Genomic DNA, 17,444 nt, shown 5'->3' with positions numbered 1-17,444 from the left:
GGGAGACAGAGAGAGGGAAGGAGACAAGAGGGAGACAGACAGACAAGAGGGAGGGAGACAGACAGACAAGAGGGAGGGAGACAGACAGACAAGAAGGAAGGAGACAAGAGGGAGACAGAGAGGGAGGGAGACAGAGAGGGAGGGAGACAGAGAGGGAGGGAGACAGAGAGGGAGGGAGACAGAGGGAGGGAGACACAGAGGGAGGGAGACACAGAGGGAGGGAGACAGAGGGAGATAGAGGGAGGGAGATAGAGGGAGGGAGAGGGAGGGAGGGAGGGACTGAGACAGAGAGAGGGAGGGAGACAGAGTGAGTGAGACAGAGGGAGACAGAGACTGAGGGAGGGAGAGAGAAAGGGAGACAGAGGGAGAGAGAGAGAAATAGATAGAGAGAGAGGGAGAGTGATAGAGGGAGATTGATAGAGGGAGGGAGGGAGGGAGACAGAGCTAGATAGATAGATAGATAGATAGATAGATAGATAGATAGATAGATAGATAGATAGATAGATAGAGATGTGTGAATGCCGGGTCTGGTGGCTCAGTGGACGAAGGCGTCTGCTGCAGGGGCCTGTGTTCAACCTCATGGTCACAGGTTTTTTTTTTGCTCTAGCCCCGCCCCCTCCCCCACTGCCCCCGCCCCCAACGGTGCGGCCCTCGGCCACAAACCACACTGTAAATTTGGCCCCCGAGAGAAAGTTTGTGAGTACCCCTGTCATAGACTCACTTGGCACATGTAGGTGTTCTCTTTCCAAAGCACGATTAAGGGACACCGTACTTTGGAATTACCACGGAGCAAGCATACAAATATATGTTGTTGTTTTGTTGTTTCTGTTCTCTTTTTCAGATGGAGTACAACGTGTGACAGATTAAATAATCGGTCACTTTCACAAGGAGCAGCTACTCTGCCCTTGTCTCACAGACAGGATAGGGAATTTCCTCTTCTGTCACCCAGGGTGGCCTACTTTGCCCTGACGAAAGTCCTGGACCTTTACGGCCTTGCATGGATTGAAGCATGTTGGCACTAGGGTCTTAGGACCATAACACTCCCAAGAAGACCCATATTTTTAAGTAGACTTTTTATTTAACCCAGACAGACCCAAAAATAAAGGGAAACTGGGGATCTGCCTGAGGTTTTTTAATCTTTCAGCCCCCCCTGGTCTCCAATTTCTTCAAAGAGCTCCCAACACTGTGGTCGAGCCCACCCCGACTTATATGCGTCGGGGTGACCCGACGATGAAGCATGACACCACTAGGGTGTGTGAGGGTAACTAAACCAAAAGGAATTTTTTCCTTGCTCACCTATTGGTGAAGTTAAACATTCCCTTACTATAACCTTCACATCTTCCCATCAAAGTGCACTTACACCGACCACTGGATGGTTAGTTATTGTAATTTGTGTGTGATTAATAGAATTGGGAGGAATTACTCTGACTCAGAATCCTCTCCACCCTCTAGGCAATGATTTTTTTTTTCAATAGCCTCTTGTGTATACACGATACTATTGTATGCCCATCACATTTACTGATGCCCTGGTGTCGATAAGGGCTGACTTCAGACCCAGCGATCTCAACTACATACATGGGATACGGTCTTCTGTGTTGCTGCAGGTCTCCTGCAAACGAGATGAGGAAGACTTCTTCTTCTTCCTCCAATGGTGACACTTGTTGCCATCATCCGCTCAACCATTTGTGTTTGCCTGTATTGCACTGCTCCTGATTGCTCAAGGACAGCTGCTGCACAGCCTTCGCGGGAATCCACCTCAAGTGGCGTCCTCTTCCTCTCAGACCACTGTGACACACCTTCGCGAAGTAGTTGATATTTCAACAGTTTGAGTATGTGTGCCCTTGCACTGGACAGTTGTCTAGGGAGTGGTCCTCCTGGCCACAATATTTACAGTGAATCCCAGCCCCTGAAAGTGTGTTGGTCCCTTGGACTTGAACGCTTTTGCTTTCATGCACACAGAATCTGCACATTCTAGTTTCAGGATACGTTTTTTTTTTTTACTGTTTTACTGGTGCTTGGGTAATTGCAATATCCATCTCTGTAGCTCTTGCAGCAGATAAGTCATGAGATCTGGCCATGATTTGGATATCACCCAGGCAAATGTTCAGCTGCCATAAAATGAGATCTCCAAGAGTCTTGTTCCGGCACCCTTGAATCATCTGTGCTCTTAATTCTTTGGGCTGGTCATCTGCCATGCATGTGCTGGCTAGCTCACGGAGGCATTCATAGAAGGAGACAATGGAATCACCCTCATACTGGCTAGCCAAAAGAAGCATTATGCTGATGATTGTGCTTTGTTTCGTCAAAAGGGAAGGGACTCCAAATATTCAAACCTTCCACCACACTTCTAATCAGAGGCGCAACTAGAGCCAAATTTCGGGGGGGGGGGGCTAAGAAAAATTTTGGTGGGGGGCTGAATCTTTAAGAAATAAGCAGAGTGGAGCGGGGCTCTTAGAAGGGGTGAAACAACAGCGAGGCCTCATTAACATGCAAATGGTCTTTTAAAAACCTGTGAAGTGCTCGGGTGCGGCTGTGTATGCGCCGGGAAGCTATCTCATCCCGGGCTGCCACACACGACGGTGGGGGGGGCTGAAGCCCTGTGAGTCCAATGGGTGTTGCGCGCCTCCTTGTAATAGTCACACTGTGGATACTTGTACAGGTTAGTAAGGCCTGCCTGACCAGATAGTATGTTTACTAATCATGTGTTTGATTGCATTTTTTTTTTAAAACAACAGAACGTAACTGCAATGTCATATTTAAACATTGCCAATTTAATAAATAATTGTGAACAATTCTGAGGGAGGCCCGATGATTTTTTCCCCCCACTGGAGTGGTTGGGGGTGCAGGGGGGCGGCATTAAATTGTTTAAAGACCGCTACTCTAACTAGTGTTAAATGTTGTCGAGTATTAAGGAGTACAGTGATGCTCCACTTCTCTCTAGTCCAAGATGGCGTTTTCTAATGCTTATCATCTCCCCGATCCAAAATGGCTACATTGGCGTAGGGTTACGTGACGTCATCATACCGTGTCGGAAGCGTTGAGCTCCCTTTTCTAGCCGGTATCCTTAGCGACGCGAAGCTATTGGGGAGGAGGCAAGACGAGCGGCTGAAAGGTATTTATGTGGAAAAGAAAAAGGGAGTGTGTGTAATACGGGACTGTCGGCTTTGAGAAGTCAGAGACAATTTGGATGATGAGGAGGGATCTAAGACATGACCGGAGGTTAAGTAGAGGAACAGTCCTAAATCAGGATGAAGAGCACCACTACCCCAGAATATTGAGATATGACACATTTGGATATTCTCGTGGTATTTTGGCCCGTCAAAATATAGTGCATGTGGGTATTCTGCTTTCAAAGCTACTGTGTTGATGGACAGTAGATGTTAAGTATTCTCTGGTGCCTAGAAGGCATTACGTGTAGAAAAAAACTGTGCTTCACTCTTTAACGAACTCGCGCATTTACCATTCCACAATCAAAAGCATATTTGTTTTCTAAAAACATAGGCTGATCTGTTACGCAGAGCATCAGTTTAACACACCACTACTTCATTAACTTACAGAGTACCCCTTCACACTTTTTCACAAAACATCCTGTCTCTCACCTCCCTTCATACACTTATTGAGCACCTTTTTCTCTCTTCTGTCTCGCACAAAATACTTGTTATACTCTCGTGCATTTTGCACAACACCAATTTCCTATTGACCTAGATGCCACAGTGATCTACGCTTTGAATGTTCAGGATTCTCCATCGATGTCTATTCGTATTTTTGTTTTAGTCTGGACGACTCACTGAGTTTACCCGATGTTGGGCTGTCATAGACGAATTTCAGACTTAATGAGTCCGGACTCAGTGAAAATACATTGTCTCAATAATGAATTATACGCGGGGTCAAAGGATATAGCAAGAGGTGTAATATGGGGGTGTAGTAGCTGCTTCACATAGATCACGCAATCCAAAAATAAACAGGAGCCACGTTGTAGTTAGATTAATAATCCCTTAATGAAAAAGACCTACGACCGCCTCAACTACCGACAGGTCCAAAGAACAGCAGGCAACACTGGCAAAAGGCTGAAGTTCCAGAACCAATACAGCACTTGATATCATCATCGTTCCCAGAAGGAATGCCTATGACATACCAGACAACAATATAAAGAAAGCATATTCTACTTTTCTCAGATGCACATTCTTATGCCAAATACTACATCACTTCCTTTCCTTACATCACCACCTTTCCTTAACCAAAAACAAGATTTAAGACATAATGTAATCACACAATTCGGAGGGTAATTTAACTATATGAGAACTAAATGTGTATACAGGTTCCTGTTTTGTGTTCTCCACTATCACGTTCGTCAGGATTGTTGTCAACACACAACTTCTCAGCAGACCTGGGAAACCAACCACAATCTTTGTCACTAGTCACAGTGGTAGTAGAGTTAGCATCACTACCATTACTGTTTCCATTCACTAGAGCCCTGCATGAAGAACTGTTTTTGCTGGTTTGAGAATTGAACTGCCTGGTAGTCTGTGCACAGGGTGATGAATTCTCCTTTATTTATCCAGAATATTTTTTTTAATCAGAAACCAGTCATTCACATTGTAGGACACTGGCTCTTTATATAGTGCACTAAAATGAAGTACACTGTGCTGAGAGTCCAGCGGATCCCCAGTAGATGTGCAGAGGTAAAAGCAGATAATTCTAATGCTCTTTTTGTGGTAGTGTGGGCAAACAGTTGGGCAAGCAGCATTTCGCTCAGCAGCAGGCTTATCATTAATAGTTTTAAAACCAAAAGGCAGTCAGTAAGTAATGATTTAATTTTGGTAACATGCGCTAGTAGTGTGATGCAAGTATGTCTTGTTCAATGGTTGAGGTTGCTGCCCGGAAAACTGCAACCTCTCATTTCTTGTGCTTGTTTTTATGTAAAAGTAGCGTGGGTTCGTTTGCAAATTCCATTACAGATGACCTGCCGTACAATCCTGATTGCCGGGCTACTCAAGTGATAATAAATAATGTGTCTGCGTGCTATTACAACAGCAGCCAGGTTTCCAGCTGCCTGCCCTCTTTCATTTCTTGATCCAAACCATGATGTGTTCTTTCTTCCTGTATTTAGCAGACATCTGAAAAAGCACGCTGAGCCGAGAGGTAGGGCTTTCTAAACATGAATAGAAAGTGAAACCAATGGTGATAGGGGACGAGGAGGATGAGTTTGCTTGAAATGTGGATGCTGGAGATTGCAGTGGTTGTGACACAAGGATGTAAATTACTAAACAATAAACCCCATCATAATTGCAGTTAATGTTTGAACTATGCCCATAAAAGAATTATATTACATTGTAATAAACAATACACACAATTACTAGACATGAGTGCTTTAGAGTATGTAAAAAATGTGTCTTGAAATCGGTTTATTGAAATCGCAGCTCAATACAGGGCGAATGTAATAAATTCTAAGCACAATAACTTCCACTTTGCGATCAGGAATTAAGCTTCAGAATGAAAAAACTCCTGCTTTACAGTGTCCGGTGTAGTATAGTTACCAAGGAAGTGTTTTCTCCAGCAATGGTAACCACGTTAAAAATGTTCCCCAAGCTATTCTCGTTGCTCATTCACCAATTCTAAATTTTGGAAAGGTGGGCAACTGGTTCGATCACGAACATCTGATCGAATGAACCTGCTTTCTTCCATGAGGCCCACAGTGCTCAGAGGCATGGCTGAGGCATTCATACAGTTCAATGCGTGGCCCATGTGTAGGAGATTTGGATGACATCTTGAAACTTGTGAGACAAGACTCCCACCTTGGATTTTGTTTAACATCACATTGCATTCTGGGGTCTGTAGTCTTGGTTTACTTTAATTTAATTATACCCCTTGTACTAAAATGAGATTACACAGTTAACTGAAACTAAAGCACATGACTGGATTCGCCTGTTCCTAATGAGGAAGAGCCATGAAGTTAATGCACAACTGCGTCCCTTCAGATGGCTTTTTAGCAGCACCAGTAAAGTACCTTGGTTTCCATGGGTGGCGTGGGGGTGATTTGTCCCTGCGATTAAGGCAACCCATCAATTGATCTGCCCATCAACATTTGCTCCATACAAAACCAGAGCGCACCACATCATGAGCATCATTGTTTACTTTTAACCAGCATTTCACCGGAGCAAAAAGGGCATCAACATTCTTTACAAAAATGTTGTTATTGGCAAAACAATAAATATCTTTCCACTCCATTCCTGTTTATCCGCCCCTTCTTTACTTTTTTTGTCCATCCACTTGTGTCCATATGTCATTCTATGCTGGCTCAGCTTTCCCCAACTTCCATTTTTTCCGACAGATGTACTCAATTTCCCTCTTTTTAGATCCTCTTCCTCTTTCTTCCATATGTCTCTATCTCTCTCTTTTGCTTGCCCCCTTCATAGCACTCGCTTTCTCTTCATGCATCTCATCACCTCGATTTCTTTCTGTTCTTTTTGTTTGTCTCTCTCTATTAGGCTCTGTCTTCTTCTCTCTCTCTTAATCTCTATTCGCATTCTGTGCTTCCACCTCGTTCATCTCACTCATTCTGTCCCCTTTATTTCATTCCATCCCCTTCTGGCTCCCTTTAATTCATTTTCCCGCCCTACATTTTGCTTCCTGTTTTGCTTTTTGTTCCGCGGTACACATCTTTGTATCCTCTTACATTAATTGTACTTTCAGGTACCTGTTCTGGTGCACATGCTGTTGAAGCTCTTTCAGCAGCACTACACCTTCAGAGTCAGAAACCCTTGGCCTACCCAGCAGCAGAGACGTTTTAAGGCAAAACACCTTAGAAATCAGTGAAGCCATCATTGAGCTAGGAAACTCGTGTTAATGAGTATCCTGCCCATGAACTCTTTATGGATTACCTGTTCACTTAGAACATCACAGAATAGGTGGACATTGTAGGGGCCTATCGGCTCATGCAGATAGGCCCACGCATAGGCTATAATGCACCCTGCCTTAGGGCTGAAGGCCTGCAGTATGGGTGGCTTACCTATACCATAAGCAGTGCATGGGAGGAATGCCACACAGGACTGCGTGCCATATCCACTCTTTGGATTTTCCTGCACCAAGACATGCAGTGCATGGCTTTGGTGAGGTGGTCCCGGGGTGGCACAATAGCGCTGCAGCCCCAGAGGGCCTTTTTTTCAGCACCCATGCCCTAGGTACCAGGGGTACCATTTACTCTGGCCTTATAGGGGTGCTGAAGTTGTGCCAATCAATATACAGTTTTGGGGAAAGAGATCTAGCACTGGAAACCTGGTTAGCAGGGGCCAAGTGCACTTCCAGTTCGAAATCACACCAGGCACCAAGCAAAAAGTGGGGGCTAACCATACAAAGAGAGTCCCTTTTCTAAACACATTCATTTGGACAATCTCAACACATTTCCTGTTGTCATAATAGTTTTTCGTGCTTGTTGTTTATCCAACGCTGTATGTTTCAATAGAGTCATGTCATTACTCTTAGCTACACTAGGTCTGCCCACCAAAATCTCAGACAACAAGACTGGTACTAGTTTGGTCCTGGCATCCCTACCCGAGAGAAGCTTAAAAGGGGTCACTCCAGTTGTAGAATGTGCAGTAGTGAGATACACCCACATTTTATCTTGAAGAAACTGAGCAACATCAATATTGGCTTCTATCGTAGTTTGAATACAATCCTTCAAAATGCGATTAGCCCTCTCAACCAAACCATTGAATGACGGGCTATATAAAGCCATTTGAAAATGTTTAATATTTCATGTTTTCATAAATTCAGTAATTTATCTAGACACAAAATGCATCCCATTGTCAGTGACAATACTACACAGGGATCCCTCTAACAAGTAAATACTTTCCAGGAAAGCAATGAGTGTATCAGAATTGGCAGCTTCCACAAAAGAATAATAGATGCATTTTGAAAAAGAATAGCCACTATTAGATACCTCTTGTCTTTGGGCAACAAACTAAATGGGCCTGAAAAATCCAAGGATAGTTTTCCCCAGGCTTTTTCTGAAAAAGGAACTGTGAACAAAGGTTTGGTAGAGGTTATCCAATGTTAATCGGAAACTATGCAATGTGAGTATCAATATAGTTAGATACTTGTTTGTCTAAACCTGGCCATCAGTACATCTGCCTTCACTTCTTGCAAGTAGCAGAGACATCCATGTGTCCCTCATTAGCAATTCTTATAATTCTGTCTCTAACTTCAGAAGGTGGAACAAACACACACCCTCTTAAACAAATATTGTTCTTGTGCAACAGTTGCATGGCTATTTCACCAAAACTCCGGAGTTCTCCTGTGAGATTTTTCTCAGCAGGCCAACCCGTCTTTATAAAATGAAGTTCCTACAACAAATCTTCATCTTTAGCCATAGCCTCATTCTAATGTGTGATGCTCCGATTACAAGCCAATATATTTTTGCCCCCTTTTTATATACTTGACAACCAAATAATATTCCTTCAGTTTTGACAGCAAATGTATTAAGCATGCAGATGCTTTACCCAAACCATTACCACTCAAAAGATACACCAAAGGTTTATGGTCTGTCTAAACATCACAAGTGGTACCTCAAATGTAAGTTTTACATTTCTGGACGGCCAATGTACATGCTAAAGACTCCCTTTCTATTGTACTGTAACTACTTTCAAGTCAAGTCAAATATAGCTTTATTTCAATATAAATATCATAAAAGCATCACATTTCTACAATATTTCAAGAGAGATAGGAAGAAATACAATTTGTTACATTAAAATTGTTGAACTGTGGCAATACGATACGATCAAACGGTTAAAAGGGTTAAAATATAAAGCTGATTTCTGCTTATAAAAATTTCATTTTGATGAATGCAAATTAAAACAATGAAATATGATTAAAGTGAGGTATATGGTATTCCCTGCATGGGACAGAGTGTAACATTGCAACTACGATTATCCTGTATAGATGCTCGTGGGCGTTCTAAATCAATTTTGGGTCGTCCTACGTATAGCCCTGCGCCTGATTAGCCAGGCTCGGCCCAGAAACTTGGCAACTCCGCAAACATAAGTGGTACTTGGATCAGTTCTCCGTATACGTAAGGCGACTCGGTGGTCAAGAGTGCCTAATTGTTTGCAGATTGGTGTAAGCCAACAGGACCTAGCACTTATGTAAGCAGGGCAAACGAACATGAGGTGTGCAATACTTTCTTTTAGAGCCCCGCAGGATGGGCATTCTGCAGTAGTCTGATGGGAGGAACGCCACTTTGCAGTGAATTCATGAACTGGGAGTGAGCCAAATCTGAATTGAGTATATAGTGCCCTATCCCTAGGGATCTGGATTATGTCCAGGTACGGTTTGAGGCCTCTAGATTGTTTGTGTTGGAAGAATTCTTCCGTAAGCCTTCCTGCATTTGGGGTGCTGAGGTCTCTAACATCTATCCAATCCCAATAGATGCTTTTGAGTTCCGCTTTACTTGGTGGGTTGTGAGTGTCCCATAAATCTGTAAGACCAAGAGTTTTCATTAATGCCTTGACATTTGCGATCCATTTTATCCTCTTGCAGGTGTCTAGCCCCATTACTTCTTCAAAAGCCTCCGCATAATTAGCAAGTTCGGGAGTACTCCTTAGGCGTGCCCAGTAGAGCAGTGGGCGAAGTTTGGCCAGGTCTTTAATGTGGCGCCTGTCTAGATCATATATCAAGGGAGTTAAGGGGGTGCCCTGAGGTAACACAATCAGGTCCCTAAAGAATTTGTGTTCTGATCTACTAATCTCATCGAGATTGTCGAAACCCCACAATTCGGCTCCGTAAAGAGCTGAGCTAAATTACTTTCAGCATCCGACAACGTTCTAGATGCAAATACAACTGTGTTCTCCAGCCCCTTAACCCACTGAAAAAAAAACAACTTCAAGACCTCTGAGACTGGCATCAGCTCTTATAAACTATTTTCCCAATTGTAAAACTGGGGCAGTGAATACTAACCCTTTGATTTTCTCAAATGCTGTACTAACTTGACTGTTCCACTCAAACGTGTTACCTTTTTTTTAGCAGTGCTCTCAAAGGTTGCACAGTCAAAGCATAACCAGGTGCAAATCTGGCATAGTATTCACAGAGCCCCTGAAAATAACGCAGGGCATCTTTACTACTAGGCAGGTGAGCATTAATAATAGCTTCCAAGTTACAAAACATAGGTTTTATGCCATACTCCGTAATCATGTGGCCTAAGTACTCCACATCTCTCAGCAAAAGCTCACACTTATAAGGTTTCGCTGTCATACCCCTGGACTATAAAACTTGCAACACTCATTCCAATGCTTGCATGCGTTCTTTAGTTTAATTGAAAACCGATATATCCTCCTAGAAGGCTTGGACATGAGGCATATCACAGAACAGGGCGTCTATCATTTTCTGAAAGAAGCTCGCCGTGTATGCAAGCCTGAATGTTGGGTGTAAATATTTGAAAGCACCATACAGAGTTACAGTTGTGTGTCACATTAGTAATCATCTCCTGTGTGTGAGGAAGGGGATGACAATCCACCAAAATATTCTGATTGAAGGAGCTCAAGTCCACACACAATGTCGGGTTTACGGACCTTTTTTTAGTAAGAACAATAGGAGAAACCCATTCAGAGGAATCTGTTGGACCAATAATATCCTGTGAAAAATGGTGCAAAGGATCTCAATTTTTGGGAAGGGCAATGTTTAAAAAAAATTGTAAAATACCCCTCATACACTGATACCTGATTCAGTGTCATGCTTCATCATTGGGGTCTTCCCGCCCCTCTACGGGACGGGGCGTGCTACGACTTACGTAGACGCAGGAGCACTTTATTCAGTGATTGGTGAGTATGTGTAGTGCGTGGGATCGTGAAAAGAAAATGTGAGATGGTTAAAAATTCTCTGGCTAGTGGAACGAAAATACTTTATTGTCTTCCCTGGCTGAGAATAGTAAAAGTGGGGAGGTGTAGATGGTGTACTATAATGAGTCACCTCCTACAAGGTCGACATGTTTCAGAAGCCATCCCCTTGGCTTTCTTCCTCAGGACCAAAAAAACGATCCCTGTTACACCTCAATGGGTGATAGAATAAATGTACATATGCCTGATAGTCACAAACACTGTCCTTTGTTCCCTGTTATGGGAGTAGAAAAATATACCACTTGTATATCTTAAGAACTTTAGAATTTTATCGTTATCGCTCCATGAGCTCACACGAGCGGTGTTGGGCGCCTTCAAATAGACAATGCTGGAAGGAGTGCGATCACCAAAGGAAGTACCTTCTCGTGGCTCGTCGGAATTGTGGTGTGTTCTAAGGTGATTTTACCATGTGAAAAAGCCTTCTGCTGGGATATCATGAATCATGTTTGAGAGAAAACTATTTTCTCATGCTTTTCCCACAGAGGTTTGGAAGGTGATCTATAAGCTAAACTGAGAGCATATTTTCTGTAAATTCACATTATCTTTCTCAGCCATGTGAGAATGAAGTCTGACATTCTCAGTAAAACATGTACATCCAACAAGGGCAGAGACTGTCAGTTGATTCCTTTGTGTTCTACTGCAGCTTCCCAGAGTGTTCTAAAGAACAACTAGAGCGCTAACAGTCCTACTTATGACAAACGTATGGCACACCTGAAGCCATCTTGATTGGAATAAAGTGGTAACTCTTAAAACATTTAATTTAAAAAGGAACAACATGAGTAGGTTCATTTTGCCATAGAAATTATGATTAGTGCTGAAAAAAGAAAAATTAGGGCACATTTTGACTTCTCAAATCCTCTTCTATTTCATTAAAAGATTCTGACATGCAGACTGAAACATGCACTTTCAATACCAGCAGCAGACTTCCCTGGTGAGCAGTAGCTTTACTACAGTGATCTAATGAGCAACTAGAGTGCTAACATTCTGAATTTATGGCAAATGTGTGACATATCTGAATGCCTTCATGATGGAATCAAAGTAAAAAACTGAAACTATTTCCTACTGAGGAGACTGTAGTAAATGAGGAAGTTGGGAAACTTCATAACAAATAAGTCTCCCAAGATGGCCACCAGAGACAAAAGAGCCCAAATGTAGCACAAATATCACCCAGATGTAGCCCAAGTATAGCCCAATGACAGAATGTCCCAGAGTGTTCTAAAGTACAACTTGAGCGCTAACAGTCTTACTTATGACAAAAGTATGGCACACCTGAAGCCATCTTGATTGGAATAAAGTGGTAACACTTAAAACATTTAATTTGCAAAGGAACAAAATGAGGGGGTTCATTTTGCCATAGAAATTATGATTAGTGCTGCAGAAAGAAAAATTAGGGCACATTTTGACTTCTCAAATCCTCTTCTATTTCATTAAAAAATTCTGACATGCAGACTGAAACATGCACTTTCAATACCAGCGGCAGACTTCCCAGGTGAGCAGTAGCTTTACTACAGTGATCTAATGAGCAACTAGAGTGCTAACATTCAGAATTTATGGCAAATGTGTGACACATCTGAATGCCTTCTTGATGGAACCAAAGTAAACAAGCATTGAAAATGCAATAGGTCTCGCCCTCGTTTAAGTTAAAGCAATTCTGTTTGTAATTGGGTGGCTTTTTAGCTATGCTTGTATTAGTGTTTTTCAAGCTTTCATGTACATAACATGCATATGTATGCATATATATATGCATGCATTTATATTTGTATTTATATAGATATGCAGATTATATATATATGTTTATGTATGTATATATATAGATATACACATATATAAATGGATATGCATATATATGCATATATGTATGTGCATATGTGTGCGTGTAGAGAGAGGTAGAGGTGTAGAGGTAGAGGTGGAGAGATAGAGGTGTAGAGAGGTAGAGGTGAAGAGAGGTAGAGAGAGGTAGAGAGTAGAGAGTGAGTAGTAGAGAGTAGCAGAGAGTAGCAGAGAGTGAGTAGTAGAGAGTAGTAGTGAGTGAGTAGTAGAGTAGTAGAGAGTGAGTAGCAGAGTGAGAGTAGTAGAGAGTAGTAGAGTGAGTAGTAGTGAGTAGTAGAGTAGTGACTAGTAGAGTGAGTAGTAGAGAGTTGTAGAGAGGGAATAGTAGAGAGAGAGTAGTAGAGAGTAGTAGAGTGAGTAGTAAAGAGTAGTGAGTAGTAGAGTGAGTAGTAGAGAGCGAATAGTAGAGAGCAATTAGTAGAGTGTGTAGTAGAGAGTGATTAGAAGAGAGTGAGTAGAAGAGAATGGCAGAGAGTGAGTAGTAGAGAGAGTAGTAGAGAGTGAGAAGTAGAGAGAGCAGTAGAGAGTAGTAGAGTAGTAGAGAGTGAGTAGTAGAGTGAGTAGTAGAGTGAGTAGTAGAGAGTAGTTGAGAGCGAGTAGTTGAGAGCGAGTAGTGGAGAGTGAGTAGTGGAGTGTGAGTAGTAGAGAGTATTAGAGAGTGAGTATTAGAGAGAGTATTAGAGAGTGAGTAGTAGAGAGTGAGCAGTAGAGTAGTAGAGAGTGAGTGGTAGAGAGTAGTAGAGTGAGTAGTAGAGAGTAGTAGAGAGCGGATAGTAGAGAGCAATTAGTAGAGTGTGTAGTAGAGAGTGAGTAGAAGAGAGTGAGTAGAAGAGAATAGCAGAGAGTGAGTAGTAGAGAGAGTAGTAGAGAGTGAGAAGTAGAGAGAGTAGTAGAGAGTGAGTAGTAGAGAGTGAGTAGTGGAGAGTGAGTAGTGGAGAGTAGTAGAGAGTGAGTAGTAGAGTAGTAGAGTGAATAGTAGAGAGAGAGTAGTAGTTGAGAGTAGCAGAGAGTAAGTGGTAGAGAGTAGTAGAGGTAGAGAGAGGTGTATATGTAGAGGTGTAGAGAGGTAGAGGTGTAGAGAGGTAGAGAGTAGAGATTGAGTAGGAGAGAGTAGCAGAGAGCGAGTAGTAGAGAGCGAGTAGTAGAGAGTGAGTAGTAGAGAGTGAGTAGTAGAGAGCAGTAGAGAGTAGTAGAGAGTAGTAGAGAGTGAGTAGCAGAGAGAGAGAGTAGTAGAGAGTAGTAGAGAGTGAGTGGTAGAGAGTAGTAGAGAGTGAGTTGCAGAGAGTGAGTTGCAGAGTGAGAGAGTAGTAGAGAGTGAGTAGTAGATAGAGAGAGAGAGAGTAGAGAGTAGTAGAAAGTGAGTAGTAGAGAGTGAGTAGTAGAGAGTAGTAGAGAGTGAGTAGCAGAGAGAGAGTAGTAGAGAGTGAGTAATAGAGAGTTGTAGAGAGTGAGTAGTAGAGAGTGAGTAGTAGAGAGTGAGTAGTAGAGAGTGAGTAGTAGTAGAGTGAGTAGTAGAGAGTGAGTAGTAGAGAGTGAGTAGTAGAGAGTGAGTTGTAGAGAGTAGTAGAGAGTGAGTAGTAGAGAGTGAGTTGTAGAATAGTAGAGAGTAGTCAATCAGTGTCAGTCAGTGTCAGTCAGTCAGTGTCAGTCAGTCAGTGTCAGCTAGAGCAGCTCTGCTGACCTGGCTCTCTGGCTCTAAAGCAGCTCTGCTGACCTAAAGCAGCTCTGCTGACCTGGTTCTCTCCCTCTAAAGCAGCTCTTCTGACCTGGTTTCTCTGGCTCCACAGCAGGTCTGCTGACCTGGTTCTCTGGCACTAGAGCTGCTCTGCTGACCCGGTTCTATGGCTCTAAAGCAGTTCTGCTGACATGGCTGTCTGGCTCTACAACAGCTCTGCTGACCTGGTTCTCTGGCTCTAAAGCAGCTTTGCTGACCCGGTTCTATGGCTCTAAAGCAGTTCTGCTGACATGGTTGTCTGGTTCTAGAGCAGCTCTGCTGACCTATTTCTCTGGCTCTAAAGCAGCCTTGCTGATCTGGTTCTCTGGCTCTAAAGCAGATCTGCTGGCCTGGTATTCTGGCTCTAAAGTAGCTCTGCTGATCTGGTTCTCTCCCTCTAAAGCAGCTCTGCTGACCTGGTTTCTCTGGCTCTACAGCAGGTCTGCTGACCTGGTTCTCTGGCTCTAGAGCTGCTCTGCTGACCTAGTTCTAGGCTACAGAGCAGCTCTGCTGATCTGGTTCTCTGGCTCTACAACAGATCTGCTGACCTGGTTATCCGGCTCTAAAGCAGCTCTGCTGACCCGGTTCTATGGTTCTAAAGCAGTTCTGCTGACATGGTTGTCTGGCTCTAGAGCAGCTCTGCTGACCTGTTTCTCTCCCTCTAGAGCGGATCTGCTGACCTGGTTCTCTCCCTCTAGAGTGGCTCTGCTGACCTGGTTCTCTCCCTCTAAAGCAGCTCTACTGACCTGGTTTCTCTGGCTCTACAGCAGCTCTGCTGACCTGGTTCTCTGGCTCTAGAGCAGCTCTGCTGACCTGGTTCTCTGGCTCTAGAGCAGCTCTGCTGACCTGGTTCTCTGGCTCTAAAGCAGCTCTGCTGACCTGGTTCTATGGCTCTAAAGCAGCTCTGCTGACTTGGTTTTCTGGCTCTAAAGCAACTCTGCTGATCTGGTTCTCTCCCTCTAAAGCAGCTCTCCTGACCTGGTTTCTCTGGCTCTACAGCAGGTCTGCTGACCTGGTTCTCTGGCTCTAGAGCTGCTCTGCTGACCTAGTTCTAGGCTATAGAGCAGCTCTGCTGATCTGGTTCTCTGGCTCTACAACAGCTCTGCTGACCAGGTACTTTGGCTCTAAAGCAGCTCTGCTGACCCGGTTCTATGGCTCTAAAGCAGTTCTGCTGACATGGTTGTCTGGCTCTAGAGCAGCTCTGCTGACCTGGTTCTCTCCCTCTAGAGCGGCTCTGCTGACCTGGTTCTCTGGCTCTAGAGCAGCTCTGCTGACCTGGTTCTCTGGCTCTAAAGCAGCTCTGCTGACCTGGTTCTATGGCTCTAAAGCAGCTCTGCTGACCTGGTTCTCTGGCTCTAAAGCAGCTGTGCTGACCTGGTTCTCTGGCTCTAAAGCAGATCTGCTGGCCTGGTTTTCTGGCTCTAAAGTAGCTCTGCTGACCTGGTTTCTCTGGCTCTACAGCAGCTCTGCTGACCTGGTTCTCTGGCTCTAGAGCAGCTCTGCTGACATAGTTCTTAGGCTCTAGAGCAGCTCTGCTGACCTGGTTCTCTGGCTCTACAACAGCTCCTCAGACCTGGTTTTCTGGCTCTAAAGCAGCTCTGCTGACCCGGTTCTATGGCTCTAAAGCAGTTCTGCTGACCTGGTTCCCTGGCTCTAGACCAGCTCTGCTGACCTGGTCCCTTGGCTCTAAAGCAGCTCTGCTGACCTGGTTCTCTCCCTCTAAAGCAGCTCTGCTGACCTGGTTCTCTCGCTCTAAAGCAGCTTTACTGACCTGGTTTCTCTGGCTCTACAGCAGCTCTGCTGACCTGGTTCTCTGGCTCTACAGCAGCTCTCCTGACCTGATTCTTAGGCTCTAGAGCAGCTCTGTTGACCTGGTTCTCTGGCTCTAAAGCAGCTCTGCTAACCTGGTTCTATGGCTCTAAAGCAGTTCTGCTCACCTGGTTCTCTGGATCTAGAGTAGCTCTGCTGACCTGGTTCTCTGGCTCCAAAGCAGCTCTGCTGGCCTGGTTCTCTCCCTCTAAATCAGCTCTGCTGACCTGGTTATCTGCCTCTAGAGCAGCTCCGCTGACCTGGTTCTCTCCCTCTAAAGCAGCTCTGCTGACCTGGTTCTCTGCCTCTAGAGCAGCTCTGTTGACCTGGTTCTCTGCCTCTAGAGCAGCTCTGCTGACCTGGTTCTCTGGCTCTAAAGCAGCTCTGCTGACCTGGTTCTCCGGCTCTAAAGCAGCTCAGTTGACCTGGTTCTCTCCCTCTAAAGAGCTCTGCTGACCTGGTTCTCTGGCTCTAAAGCAGTTCTGCTGACCTGGTTCTCTGCCTCTAGAGCAGCTCTGCTGACCTGGTTCTATGGCTCTAAAGCAGCTCTGCTGACCTGGTTTTCTGGCTCTAAAGCAGCTCTGCTGACCTGGTTCTTTGTCTCTAGAGCAGCTCTGCTGAGCTGGTTCTCTGGCTCTAAAGCAACTCTGCTGACCTGGTTCTCTGGCTCTAAAGCAGCTCCGTTGACCTGGTTCTCTCCCTCTAAAGAGCTCTGCTGACCTGGTTCTCCGGCTCTGAAGCAGTTCTGCTGACCTGGTTCTCTGGCTCTAGAGCAGCTCTGCTGACCTGGTTCTCTGGCTCTAGAGCAGCTCTGCTGACCTGGTTCTCTGGCTCTAAAGCAGCTCTGCTGACCTGGTTCTATGGCTCTAAAGCAGCTCTGCTGACTTGGTTCTCTGGCTGTAGAGCAGCTCTGCTGACCTGGTTCTCCGGCTCTAAAGCAGCTCTGCTGGCCTGGTTTTTTGGCTCTAAAGCAGCTCTGCTGATCTGGTTCTCTCCCTCTAAAGCAGCTCTTCTGACCTGGTTTCTCTGGCTCTACAGCAGGTCTGCTGACCTGGTTCTCTGGCTCTAGAGCTGCTCTGCTGACCTAGTTCTAGGCTATAGAGCAGCTCTGCTGATCTGGTTCTCTGGCTCTACAACAGCTCTGCTGACCAGGTTCTCTGGCTCTAAAGCAGCTCTGCTGACCCGGTTCTATGGCTCTAAAGCAG

At 44.5% G+C, this 17,444-nt stretch overlaps 1 protein-coding gene across 1 annotated transcript in view; it reads left to right on the top strand.

Annotated features, from left to right (window-relative positions):
• Positions 1–3,027: 3,027 nt before the first annotated feature.
• The window catches only part of FBXW9 (F-box and WD repeat domain containing 9), a 128,404-nt gene continuing 113,987 nt past the window's right edge, over positions 3,028–17,444 (top strand). Inside the window, exon 1 of the mRNA XM_085654456.1 lies at positions 3,028–3,112. The gene's annotated coding sequence lies outside the window, so the exon portion shown is untranslated. The remainder of the gene's footprint in view (positions 3,113–17,444) is intronic.

The sequence above is a fragment of the Triturus cristatus genome, chromosome 4_1 (genome assembly GCF_964204655.1).
Source record: "Triturus cristatus chromosome 4_1, aTriCri1.1, whole genome shotgun sequence".
Taxonomy (NCBI): Eukaryota; Metazoa; Chordata; class Amphibia; order Caudata; family Salamandridae; genus Triturus; species Triturus cristatus.
This window is presented reverse-complemented; position numbering and strand designations above follow the sequence as displayed.